Here is a 12234-nt window from a genome sequence, read left to right on the forward strand (position 1 = left end):
TTTCACTCTATTGCATCCTTTCCTAATGCCTACAAACACATTAATGTCTCCTTTCTCTAAAAAAACAAAACAAAAAAACAAATTGGCATTTATCCTACAAGCTTCTCCCAGATCATCCTGTACTTCTGCTCCCCTTAGCTAAACTTCTTTAAAAAGTCATATATATTCCTCTTCTCTCACTCCCTACACCCTCTGCACTCTGGCTCCCAACCTCATCATTTGACTGAAACTGCTCTTTCCAAAGTTAGCAGTGATCTCTTAATTGCCAAATCTACTGACTTTCTCAGACCTCAATCTTTTTTTTGCCCTCTCTATGTCTTTGTTTTCCATTTCTCCTGGATTCTTGCCTCTGTAGATTTTTGTGATATTTTATACCCCTAATTTTCTGATTTCTCAGTCTCCTTTTTTGGATTTTCATTCAGGTCACATCCACTAATTACAGCTATCCCCCAGAGCCTGAGAACTCTTGCCCTCCCTATACAATTTCAGATGGTGATCTTATGAATTTCCATGGCTTAAATTAAATTTCCCTCTATTTGCAGATAACATATACATATATATAATCTGAGCTATATAGCTTCATCACCAGCTGTCTTTTGAACATCTTGAATGCCCTAACAGTATTTTAAATTCATCATGCCCAAAGTGGAACTTATCTTTTCCTCCAAATTCTCCCCTCTTCCCAACTTTCTAATTACTATCAAGGGTCTCACCCATGATCATAAACTTCAGAGTCAACCTACTTTGACTTCTCATTTGTATTTATGTAGTTATCCAATCTCTTGGGTTTTTAAACATTTATTTATGTTACATTTTAAATTCTGAACTATCCCCCTCTGTTCCTCCCTTCTTTCCCACTCCACACTACAGAAGGCCACCAACTGATGCAGATATAGTAAGCCTATATTCTGTGTACCTCTATCAGTTCTTTCTCTGGAGATGGATAGCATCTTCCTTCATAGGTTCTTTATAGTTAAGTTTAGTATGTATAATATTCAGAATAACTTGGTTGTTAATAATTATTCTTCAAACAATGTTGCTGTTACTGTACACAGTGTTCTCTTGGTTCTGCTTATTTCACTTTTCATTATTTCATGCAAGTTTTTATATGTTATTTTAAAATCCACCAGCTCATCATTTCTTTTGGAACTATGTATTGCATTTTGTTTATTTGTTAGTTTTCAACATTCATTTTTGTAAGTTTGTGTTCCAAGTTTTTCTCCTTCCCTCCCTTATTCCGTTTCCCATCAGCAAAGAATCTGATATAGGTTGAACATGTACAGTCCTTTTAAACTTATTTTCTTATTTGTCATGTTGTGTAAGAAAAATGAAACGTAAAGAAAAAACCACAAAACTCATCATTTCCTACATCTCAGTAGTTTTCCATCATAATCACATACCTCAATTTTCATTTCTTTGTCACCATAAAGAGAGCTGCTATAAATATCCAATCTCTTGTAAAGTCTTGTCATTTCTTCATAACATCTCTTGTTCATGTACCTTCCTTTCCCTTTACATAATGTACCTGGATGCCTCATCCTCATGCCTTGATTATTACAATAGTTTTGTGGTTGTCTTCCTATTTTGTGTTCCCCCATTTCAGCCCATTTTTCATTGAGTTGCCCAAGTGATTTTGCTAATTGCAGGTATAACTATGGTATTGTGCCTACCAGCACCACTACTATACACATACTCAGTAAAATTCAATGGCTTTCTATTATCTCCAAAATCAAATATAAAAAGACTCTTATCATTTAAAACTTCACAACTTGACTCCTTTCTAACTTTCCTGTCTTATCCTTCCCTTGCCCACACCTTTACAATCCAGCCCCACTGATCATTTTATTCTTCCTCCCGCACAGCAGTCCATTTCCCTTTTCATGGTCTGCCCCACATGCATAGCATATTCTGTTTCCTAAATTCTCTGACTTCCTTCCAGATTCATCTCAAATCTTTATTTCTGCAGCTGGTCTTTCCCTGCTACTCTCCTTAGCCCCAGGTGCTAGTGCCTTTCATCTGAGATTACTTTCTGTGTATAATATTTACATATACATCTATGTAGCTACATAATATCCATCTACTTATCTGTAGTATATCTATAGTTATATGTATGTTCCTTCATCTGTTAGAATGTGAACTCCTAAAGACAAAGGATCATGTTTTTAACCTTTTTTTTGTATTCCCAATACTTAGCACAGTGCCCAGCACACAGTGAGCATTTAATAAATGCTTGTTTACTGACTGGATAGAAAGAGGAAAGATGAGGATTTTGGGAAACATCACAAGCTTGGCACAGAAGCATAGTATACCGATGGGGGACTTCAGTTATACAGACATCTACTAGATCTCTTCAGCCGAAAGCAAAACAGGTAATGACTTCTTGATTTTCCTGAATGATGCATTTAATCCTTTAAAGGTTCAGGAAACAAGAGGAAATTCAATCCTAGATCTAAATCATACTAACAAATGAATTGATAGGAATAATGGAAACCTTGGGCAAGGGAATGGGAGGAGTGATCGTTCTCTTCCAAAATTTGTGATAGAAAGGAAGATGAAATTCAAGCATAGTATGCTATGAACCCAAGATGTTAGGAATGTATATTCCCAAATATTCAGGGGAAGAATAATCAAAGACTACACAAACAATATAAGATGAAGTCAGCTGAGAATATATTGGAAGATGGTCAAGAATGTTTAGCTTTTAGATGAGGCAAGGAGGGGACTATGGAGTGGGGAAGAGGAATGGACATGATAGTTGTCCTCGAGTATTTGATGGATTGTCATGGAATCGGGCTCATTCTGTTTGTTCTTAGAGGGGCAGACTAGGAGAGCAGGATGAAGACTGATGAGGTTAGATGCAGGGCAGAGAATTGTGGGAACCCTTTCTGGTTGGTGCAGAAGTTCTTCGTGAAGGAATTCATGAACCGGAAAAGTTAAGACTGGCAAAAAGAAGTTTATTGTTGGAACTGAGAAGTCGGCCTTTGCTAGGACGACTGACTTCTTCAGTGGCAAGGTAAAGTTCCTAGCAGAGAAATCCCGGCAGAGAGGTAAAAAGGGGTGTAGTCCTGTTAAGGAAAATAGGTGAGAGAGAGAAAGGGATTAATGCTGAAAAGAGAATGTCTTCTCAGCAGGCAGCTATACCACAAGAGTGTCCCTTGGCCTGGCATGATTCCTGCTTTGGCCTCTGCAAAGAAATGAGTTTTAAATTGCCGTTTTTATAAGGAAATCTGAGACAGAAGTTTCAACCAAACAAGATTCCCTCATTGCTATCACTGTCCCCAGGCTTAGATGAAACCACTTACTGGGAGTGGTTTTGAGCCAATTTTCAGCTCAATAGGGGTCAATAGAAATCTAGATCTCCAGCTAAATAAGATTACTTAAATTTGAGCTAAGTAGGGAGTGGTCCTGGTTTATCTGGGGTTCATGCCAGGAGGACAGGTATGAAATCTGAAAATCTGAAAAACAGCAGAGCATAAGGGGTGTTGTGTGGCTCAATGATGAAATCTAGAGTTGGGGTACCTAAATGAAATTAGGGTTTAATTGAGGTCTAGTAGCAGGTTGGGGGTACAGGGAGTCAAATAGAGCTCCCCTGCAACCCCACTGGATTCGGCGCAAGGATAAAGAATTAAATGAGGTCTAGAAGCGGCACGAGAGTCCCCAATAAAGGAATTTATTGACCTGAAAAGCTAGATTGATAAGAGGTTTATTATGGGGTTTGGAAGTAAGGTTAAAGTGTAGTTAAGGAAATAGGTGAAGGTAGAGATAAGAAGGACACCAGACACAAAGTTCCAGCGGACAGAGGGTCCTGGCATGCCAGGTGTAAGGCTGGCATGTTTGGGAGCTCTGCAAAGGGGGTCCCAGCTTGACCCTTTTATAATGGGAGTTTTAGCTAGAGGGGCCTGTGGGTAGTCCCAAATTGGCTCAGATCTTGGTGGGGCTGGGACAGATTCGGATCTTCTATTGGTATTCAAAGGGACCAGGATTTGTGAATCAAAAGGTCCTGGATTGAGAATTACATCAATTAGGAGGGACTGGGAATCAGAAAGAAGGAATCTTAAAGGGACCACACCCGCATCACCAATCAGTTGTCCTTTTTTCCAGGTTGAAGGGCAGTTGAAAATCTGTAGTTTGAAGTCTAGAGAAAACAGATTTTGGGAGTAAATTAAAAGTGGGGTGTCATCCAGGGTTAAGATGATACCGTTTGGGAATGGGGCCTTTTGCAGAAAACGCATCAGGTCCTGTCTGAGGGCTGCCTTCAGAAGGCTGATAGCCCACCCACACTATTCTGAACAAGCTCCACTGGCCACAGAGCTCTCTCGCTGAAAGTAATTAAGGAGGTAATTACTGGCAAGGGCATAGAATGCCAATCAAGAAAATTAGGAAAAAATGCTAGGAGCAAAAAGTTCTCATCTTGGGAGTGAGAAAAAGGTAGGAGAGTGAAAGTGAGGGAAAGAAGGAGTAACGTCCATTCCACCCTCCTTTTTCCAGAGTACTCACAGGAAAATTCTGAAATAACTGAGTAGTAAAAGCAGTACTGTTTGTGTCTCTGCAAGGAGCTTAGCAAGTGCCCTGAGGCTTTCAGAAGTGTTGGCAAAAAAATGAAAGCAGTTTGGACTCCCTTGCACTCTCCACCTGGGTATGTGGGAACTGGCTTCGGGAGGGAGGGGTTTTAACAGCTCCCTCTGGATTCACTTGGGCACAAATTAGGCAGGCCTGGTGAAACCAGCCAGAAGGAGAAGAGATGTACCACCCCCCCTTTCTTCTGCAAGAGTTTTTTCAGGGAGTTAAGGGAATTTTGTGGACAGCTTGCAACAACTGCAGGACTTCTGCATGTTTAATAGGAGTGGAGTCAGTATAAGTGTCCATTCTCATTTCTTTCCCCAGGTCCAAAGCTTTGGTTAGGGCAGAGGTCCCAGGAGGCAATGGTTTAGCCTCTAGGTTGCCAGTGAGAGTCTGTCTCCACAGAATAACCTGCCTTTGTCTCCCCATTTTCAGGAAAGCTAATTTCTCCTGGGTGGATGGAGTCAGGAAAACAGGATGGCAGGATTAAGGCATGACACACCCAGAGAGTCAGGTCAGATAGGAGACCCTGATATCTATTAGGTCTCTTACCAAGCCACTGATGTCCTTTGGCTTTTAAAATGCTGTGGACCTGGTGGGGAGTTAAAACTTCTAATGGCTGTCCCAAAGTTAGTTTTGAGGCCTCTTCAATTAAAAGCAGCCACTGCTCTAAGACAAGATGGCCAACCTAGTAAAGTACATAGCTGCTGTGAGGCAGGGTCTGGAGGATAGGCAGGGCTAGAGATCAAGATAAGAATGTAGTTAAGCTTCTCCAAATCTCTTAACTGTCTGTCTAAAAGTTTGTGCTTTTAAAAAAACTTTCTCCGGAGATCTGAGAGAGTTGGGTCCTCAATTTCATCATTAAATCATCAAGCTGTCGAGGAAGAGGAGAGGTCTGAAGACAGGTCCTGAGGCCCTCCCTCCTCTATCCCCATTCTGTGGGGGAGGGATAGGAGAGACCAGAAGGCCAGAGCAAGAGTGAAGGAGAAGCTCCTCCCATCTTACTGTCCCCCAAGTGTTGGAGCAAGGGGGAACTTGACCAAGCCCCAAATTCCTGCCAGAGGGCAGGACATTAGGGGGCAGCTTGACCCCTGTACTAAGCCGCCCAGCCACAGGTTGGGCTGTTTTGCTGGAAAGGCAGTCCCTCTAGAGCTCCTCCTGCTCAAACTCAGGACAGGGACTGGAGAGTCTCCTCAGTTTCCATGACACCTAGAGCACGAATTTCTGGAGTTCCCGGCCTCAGTCTGGGAGGGATTTGCATTAAAAGAGGCACCTCTGCTCTGAGTGTTTTTCCCAGGAGGCAAGTTTGCCCTGAGGAGAAAAAGAGCTATGGAGTCCTAGGATTTAGTTCAGGTGAGTGAGATAAGAGTTAGAGAGCCAACAGCTGTTTCTAACAGCAGAGTGGGAAAAACCTAAGGGCTCAAGCTTGGCTTCTCTAGTTTCCTCCCTTTCTCCCCCAAGGGACAGATCAAGGGGGATGTTGGGTTTGTATCCCTCAAAAAGTTGGGACGGGGTCCCCAGCATAGCCAGGTTTTCTCCTCAGTCTGGGAGAGATTCTCTGAAAGGGATTTAGGAGTGCATTGAGATACAAAGGAAGGCTCCTTTGTCTTTAGAGGGGCTGGATGAAGGGAGTCTTATTCCCTTCCAGCAAATCTAAGCAGCATCTTAAGCTTTCCAGTTCTGAGGTTTTTCAAGGATTTTTAGAAGCAGAGATATTTTGTCTCATTTTTGCCTAGAAAAAACCTTCGTGTTCCCAATTCTATAGCTTCTCATCCTTCTCTAGACAGTCTCTAGAAATGGAGAATGACAAAATGCTACTTTTGTCAGAACACAGGAATTCCAATGAGGCTTCCTCTGAGAATTCTGCTTGAGCCTAAAGCTCCTGACGACTCGAACTTACCAGGGTATTTAAATATTTAGTTAGAAAATAGGCAACAAGAAAGGCTTTTACCTTGTCCAGATTTCGGGGTTTCCTGTTGGTCAGGAAACCAAAATGATGAGGTTCGACACAGGGCAGAGTTGTGGGAATCCCTTCTGGTCGGTGCAGAAGTTCTTTGTGAAGGAATTCATGAACCGGAAAAGTTAAGGCTGGCAAAAAGAAGTTTATTGTTGAATCTGAGAAGTCAGCCTTTGCTAGGAAGACTGTCTTGTCTTCAATGGGAAGATAAAGTTCCTAGCAGAGAAATCCTGACAGAGAGGTAAAGAGGGGTGTAGTCCTGTTAGGAAAAAAGCTGAGAGATAAAGAGGGGTTAATGCTGAAAAGAGAATGTCCTGTCTGCAGGCAGAGGGTGCTCGTAAGTAAGGAGTGGTCCTGGACTCATCTAGTCCCACCAAGATAACAGAATGAAACCACTTTATCTTGATTGCCTGAAGCAGGCCTCTCCCAGGAGAGTTCAAGGAGTTTCTCCCCTTCAAGGAGTTGCCAAGAGTTTACCCTAAAGTCAGGACAGTTTCAGGGTTCCCCCTCAACAAAAATTATATCAGAATAATTGGTTTCATGTAAGAAGTGACAACTGTATAGTTGGGCCTTGAAAGAAGGCCAGGATTCTGAGAAACAGGAGAAAAGATTGCATTCCAGGCATGAAAAACAGCTTGTATGAGGCAGGAGGTAGAGTAACAAGTTCAGAGAATGGCTAGTAACCTAGATTAATTAGAAATTATAGTTCATGAAGGTGAAAAATATGAAATAATAAACAGGCATTTATTAAGTACCTACTATATCAAGCTTAGCAATAGACACTAGGTATACACAAACAAAAGTTTATGCCCTCAAGGAGCTTGCATACTTTCCGAGATCTGAATATAGAGATATATAAAAGTATAAAATAAATGCAATCAATGTAGCCTTAGGGGAAAGCACTAACATTTGGGGGAGATCACAAAAGGCTTTATGTAGAATGTGACATTTGAAGGAGAGATTTGAAGAGGAAAGGTGAGGAAAACAAGCATTCTAGGCATATAATCATAAGGACGTAACAGGGACAGGAAAGAGTGTTTTATAGTCTTGATCACAAAATTCTTAAGATAATGGGAAATAGGTATGTTGGAGGAGGAAGACTTTTATGAACTGATATGCAGAGTGAAGAAAGCAGAACCAGGAGAATAGTATACAGAATGGCAGCAATATTAAGTGAAACGAACCCTAAAAGACAGCTGAATTAATTTTAAATGGAGGCAGGGTATTGTAGTGGAAAGAATGCTAGAATTAGAGAACCTGAATTCAATTTCTATCCCTTCGTGAAACTTGGCAGGCCATTTATTTTTATGGTCCACATTTCCTTAAATATAAATATTATGAATTTGGATGAGATGCTTTTTTAATTTCCTTCCAGCTTTATGAGTCTTATGAAGTACAGTGGACAATATTAGTTCCAGAGGACACATAATGAATGCATGTTCCTTCTCTCAATAGAGTTGTTACATATACTGTCAGATATAATTACTATGTCAAGTTGGTTAAATGGTGGCTTTGTGGTGGCAAATGTGGGATTAACTGGGAAATAACTGCAGTGTAAAAAACAAAAAGAACCAATTAAATTTATTTTTTTAAGATAGTAAGGTAGGAGAACCAGATTATGAAAGGCCCTAAACACTGGGCTAAAGAGTGTATAGTTTTTCCCATATAGACCAGTGGTCTCCAAAGTGATACAAAATTAATGGGAGGTAGAGAAGGATAGTGTGACATGAAAAAAAAAAAAAATTAATACAAAAAATAGGCCTTACTAATACTGAAGTACAAATATTGGCACTAGCACCCTAATTTAATCCATATGTCAAACATTCAGTTGTCAGTCCATTTAGCATTTATGGCAGCAATAAAAATTGGGGAAAGTAGAGTGTCATTAAATTTTTTCAGTAATTCCCAGTTGTTGGTGAGAATACTCAGAAGAGGGAAGAGGTTTAGGTAGTCTGTTGTATTACTTAGACATCCCACCCCTCTGGGCAGCAAAGCACTCCAAATGATTCCAGTACCTTAGCCTGGTTATCGGTTCTTAAATAAGCAAGAGAGAAAACTGAAACTCACTTTCAGCACTTGATGTGGCCGCTATACTCAGCATCTTTTCTCCATTCCCAGGCCTATCCCCAACTCCCTAGTAAAGCATCTAAAATAGGGACCGAAGTCTGTAGTTGCATACCACCAGAGCTGGACTAGGTGGGACTACACAGATTGGATCAGACTCAGCAGGCAGCATCATGAACACCAATCCTTGCAGCCCCTATAAGAAAAGCATGGTAAATCCTTTAACATGAAGCATAGCAGTAACAAAGTGTTAGGGTTTTTTTCTCCCTTGAAGGAGGAAGCAGTAGAAGCTCTGGAAGAGAACTCAAGTGTCACTTATTTCTCTTGGTGCCATCCTCCACTGGTCATTTTTATACTCCATCCATGAATTTATATAGAAACTTGAATCTAGTGAACCCTTGTTATAAAAAGATTTAAAAAGTTCTAGGAACCACTCCCTCAAACTTTCCCCAAAAGCAAAACCCCCATATTTAAATATCAGCATCTTACCAGTTTTGCTACCTGGCATTGAAGTGTGGCACATCACTGACACACTGATGAAAAATCTTGTTCTACAAGATTGAATGGGCTTTGGTACCTGTATCTCTTCAGTACCTCTGCCCAAACCCTCTGACTGGAGGGTGGAGCCAGAACCTCCAGACCCTCCCTCTAAGAATTCTTCCCACACAAAGCCATGGGATTGGTTTGAACTTCTCCATCCTGCCCTTGAACAGGCATGTTCTCTCTCCCCAACCTTTTCAGCTTCCTTTTGTAGATTGTATTCATTAGCTCCTTGAAGCCAGGGGCTGTATTTGTATTCCCAGTGCTTAGCACAGGTAGGTGCTTAATGTTTATTGACTTACTGATTTTAAAGAACTAAAGATGACTGCCAAGCCAAAGGTGACAGAGAAGTTCATGGTGTGAACAATCATCGACATAGAACGACATGAGAACTCTTTGGAAAACCAAAGAAAATGAGTGAAGAGCATCAGGAAGAGAAGATGGGCTGGTCATGTGGTAGTGGGTGACAGGCCCACAACCGGAGTGCTGCACTGGTACCCTCCTTCCACTGAGAGAAAAAAGAGCTTCATGGGAGAGAGAAGCATAAATGGATTGCAATCTGTGTCCTTTGTGGGAGCTCTTAATCAATTGGTGGCAGATCCAGAGGAGTGTTTGAAGTGATGAGACCTTCTCTACCCTACAGTGGTGGTGGTAACCTCAATCCAACTCGAGTCCCTGTACTCAGGGAGCTTACAATCTAATGGGGGAGGCTATAGGCAAACAAATGGGCAAATAGATTATATTTCATAGATATGATCAAAGACAGGGAAATCAATAGGTAGAGTTGAGGAAGGAGAGAGAATGTTCAGGTATGAGAAATAGCCAGAGAAAATGCTTAGAATTGGGAGATACAGTATCTTGTTCATGGAACAGTGTCACTGGATTGAGAAGTACATAAGAGTAAGTGTAAAAAGACTTGAAAAGCAAGAGGAAATTAGGCTTTGAGTACCAAAGGATTTTGTGTTTGATGTTGGAAATGATGGGAAGAGGGTGGAACTTTGGAAAAGAATACTTGAAACAAGATGTTAAGTCAGTGGAATTAATGAGATAATGGTTTTCTAGTTCAGATATATCTAATATGATTGATGTAATCACTCTAGTTTGGCTTATATTCAGTATACTGTAAAGATGTAATTTTAATAGGGTATTTAAACTGGGGACAAAGTCAGACTCAGACGGAGACTGGTTGAGACTGTCAAACTGCTGGAGGAGACTGGGTCAGACTATGACACACAGACTGTGTAAGAAACAATAAAGACTTTGGACTTTATTCCTGTCCATTCTTGTGGTGTGTATCCCTGCTGAAAACAAGGCCCTTCTGGAGGAGCTCCAAAAGGCTAGCCTGAACATTATAGGTGGAGTTGAGGAAGGAGAAAGAATGTTCAAGCATGAAAAATAGCCAGAAAAGTGTTTAGTATTGGGAGATACAATATCTTGTTCATGGAACAGTGTCGCTGAATTGAGAAGTATATGAAAGTAAATGTAAAAAGACTGGAAAAGCAAGAGGAAGTTAGATTACAAAGGTTTTGAATGCCAAAGGATTTTGTGTTTGATGTTGGAAATGATGGGAAGCCACTGGAGTCTCCTGGGTAGGGAGAAGAATGAAGCTTATTTGAGAGATCTTGCAAACAGATTGTCAATAGGAATGTTAAGTTTTTGAAGGCAAGCACTTTCATTTTTCTCTTTAAAAACACTGTTCAGTGCTTGCATATAGAAGGTGCCTAATAAATGTTTGCTGAATTAAATAGACTCATAACAATTACAAAAATGGATAGATAAGATCAAAATTTCAGAGCTGGATGGAACATAAAAATCTAACTATCATTTAAAAACTAAGGTCGAATGAGCTTAAGTGAGTTGCCAAGGATAAAAATGCTTGTATAAAGGCTTTATCATCCTTACTCTAGGATCAATCCACTACCTATTGCCCTACCCAGCTGCCTCTATGGAGTACCTTTTGGTGTGGGAGAGGTTAAAGAAAGATGTATAAACAATTCTTCCTCTAGAGCAGTGGTTCTCAAACTTTTGTTTTCAGTATCTTTATCCTATTAAAAATTATTGAGGATCTCTCTAAAGCGTTTTTGTTTATCTGGATTATATTTATAGACATTTACTATATTGGAAATAAAAACTATTTTTGAATTGTAGACCTTCTAAAAGGGTTTCAGAGATCCCCAGGATTCTCTAGACCATACTTTGAGAACCACTGCTCTAGAGTTTATAGACCAAACCAAGATGCTTGAAACCATTAATAATAATGAGTTAAGAATGTTATTTAGGCTGGATATTGTACTGGATGATAGAGTTAACATAAATCTTTTTTGTGTGAGACTTGAGGGCAAGAGCCATCTTGCTTTTTATACTTGTATCCCAGGCATTTTAAATTTGTGTTCAATAATGCATTTTCATGAATTCTATTAGCTGGAATAGACTAGGAACTGAGAAGTTATGTGTTCTCATGTAATTCCTTGTTTTAAACACAAGCACACATTTATCCCAGAAAAAATCCCATTAGCAACTTTACACAGAATTTCAGTGACTTTTTATAAGAAGCCTAAGACTTGTTATATTTCCTTTCCCATTTAAATGGTTACAAATGCCACTGGGTGACAGAATAAAGTTATTTCTTCCCAAGTTCCATTGGAGCTGCTTGTCTTTCAGCAGGTTGATTCATGAAGAACAATTAAGGAGAGTTCACTAACCTAAGAAAAGTGGTTTTAGATGTGTCCCAGAATTGGAAAGTGATAAAGGATCCCAAAACATTGGAAGGGGAAAAGCCCACCATTCCCTCATTATTTATATTAAGAGACTTTTGCCCAGATGTCTTGCATTTTCTAAGATGAGTGGTCTCCATCATACTCTCATTCCTCTTGACTCTTCCTCCTCTATTCTCCCTCCCTGTCTCAAATATTTTCTCTCCCATATTGTTTTTCACATATTCTCTCTCTCATATTTATTCCCTCTCATATTCTTTCTTCCATATTCATTCCCTCCCCCCCTCCCCCCTCCCTACTAACTCCTCCTTTCCCTCTTTCCCTCCTTCCTCTTCTCTGTCTTTCTTCCTCCCTCTCTCCCTTCTTCTGCCTTTTCAGTCTGCTAGGGGCTTGTCCGTG

The sequence above is a fragment of the Sarcophilus harrisii genome, chromosome 2 (genome assembly GCF_902635505.1).
Source record: "Sarcophilus harrisii chromosome 2, mSarHar1.11, whole genome shotgun sequence".
Classification (NCBI taxonomy): Eukaryota; Metazoa; Chordata; class Mammalia; order Dasyuromorphia; family Dasyuridae; genus Sarcophilus; species Sarcophilus harrisii.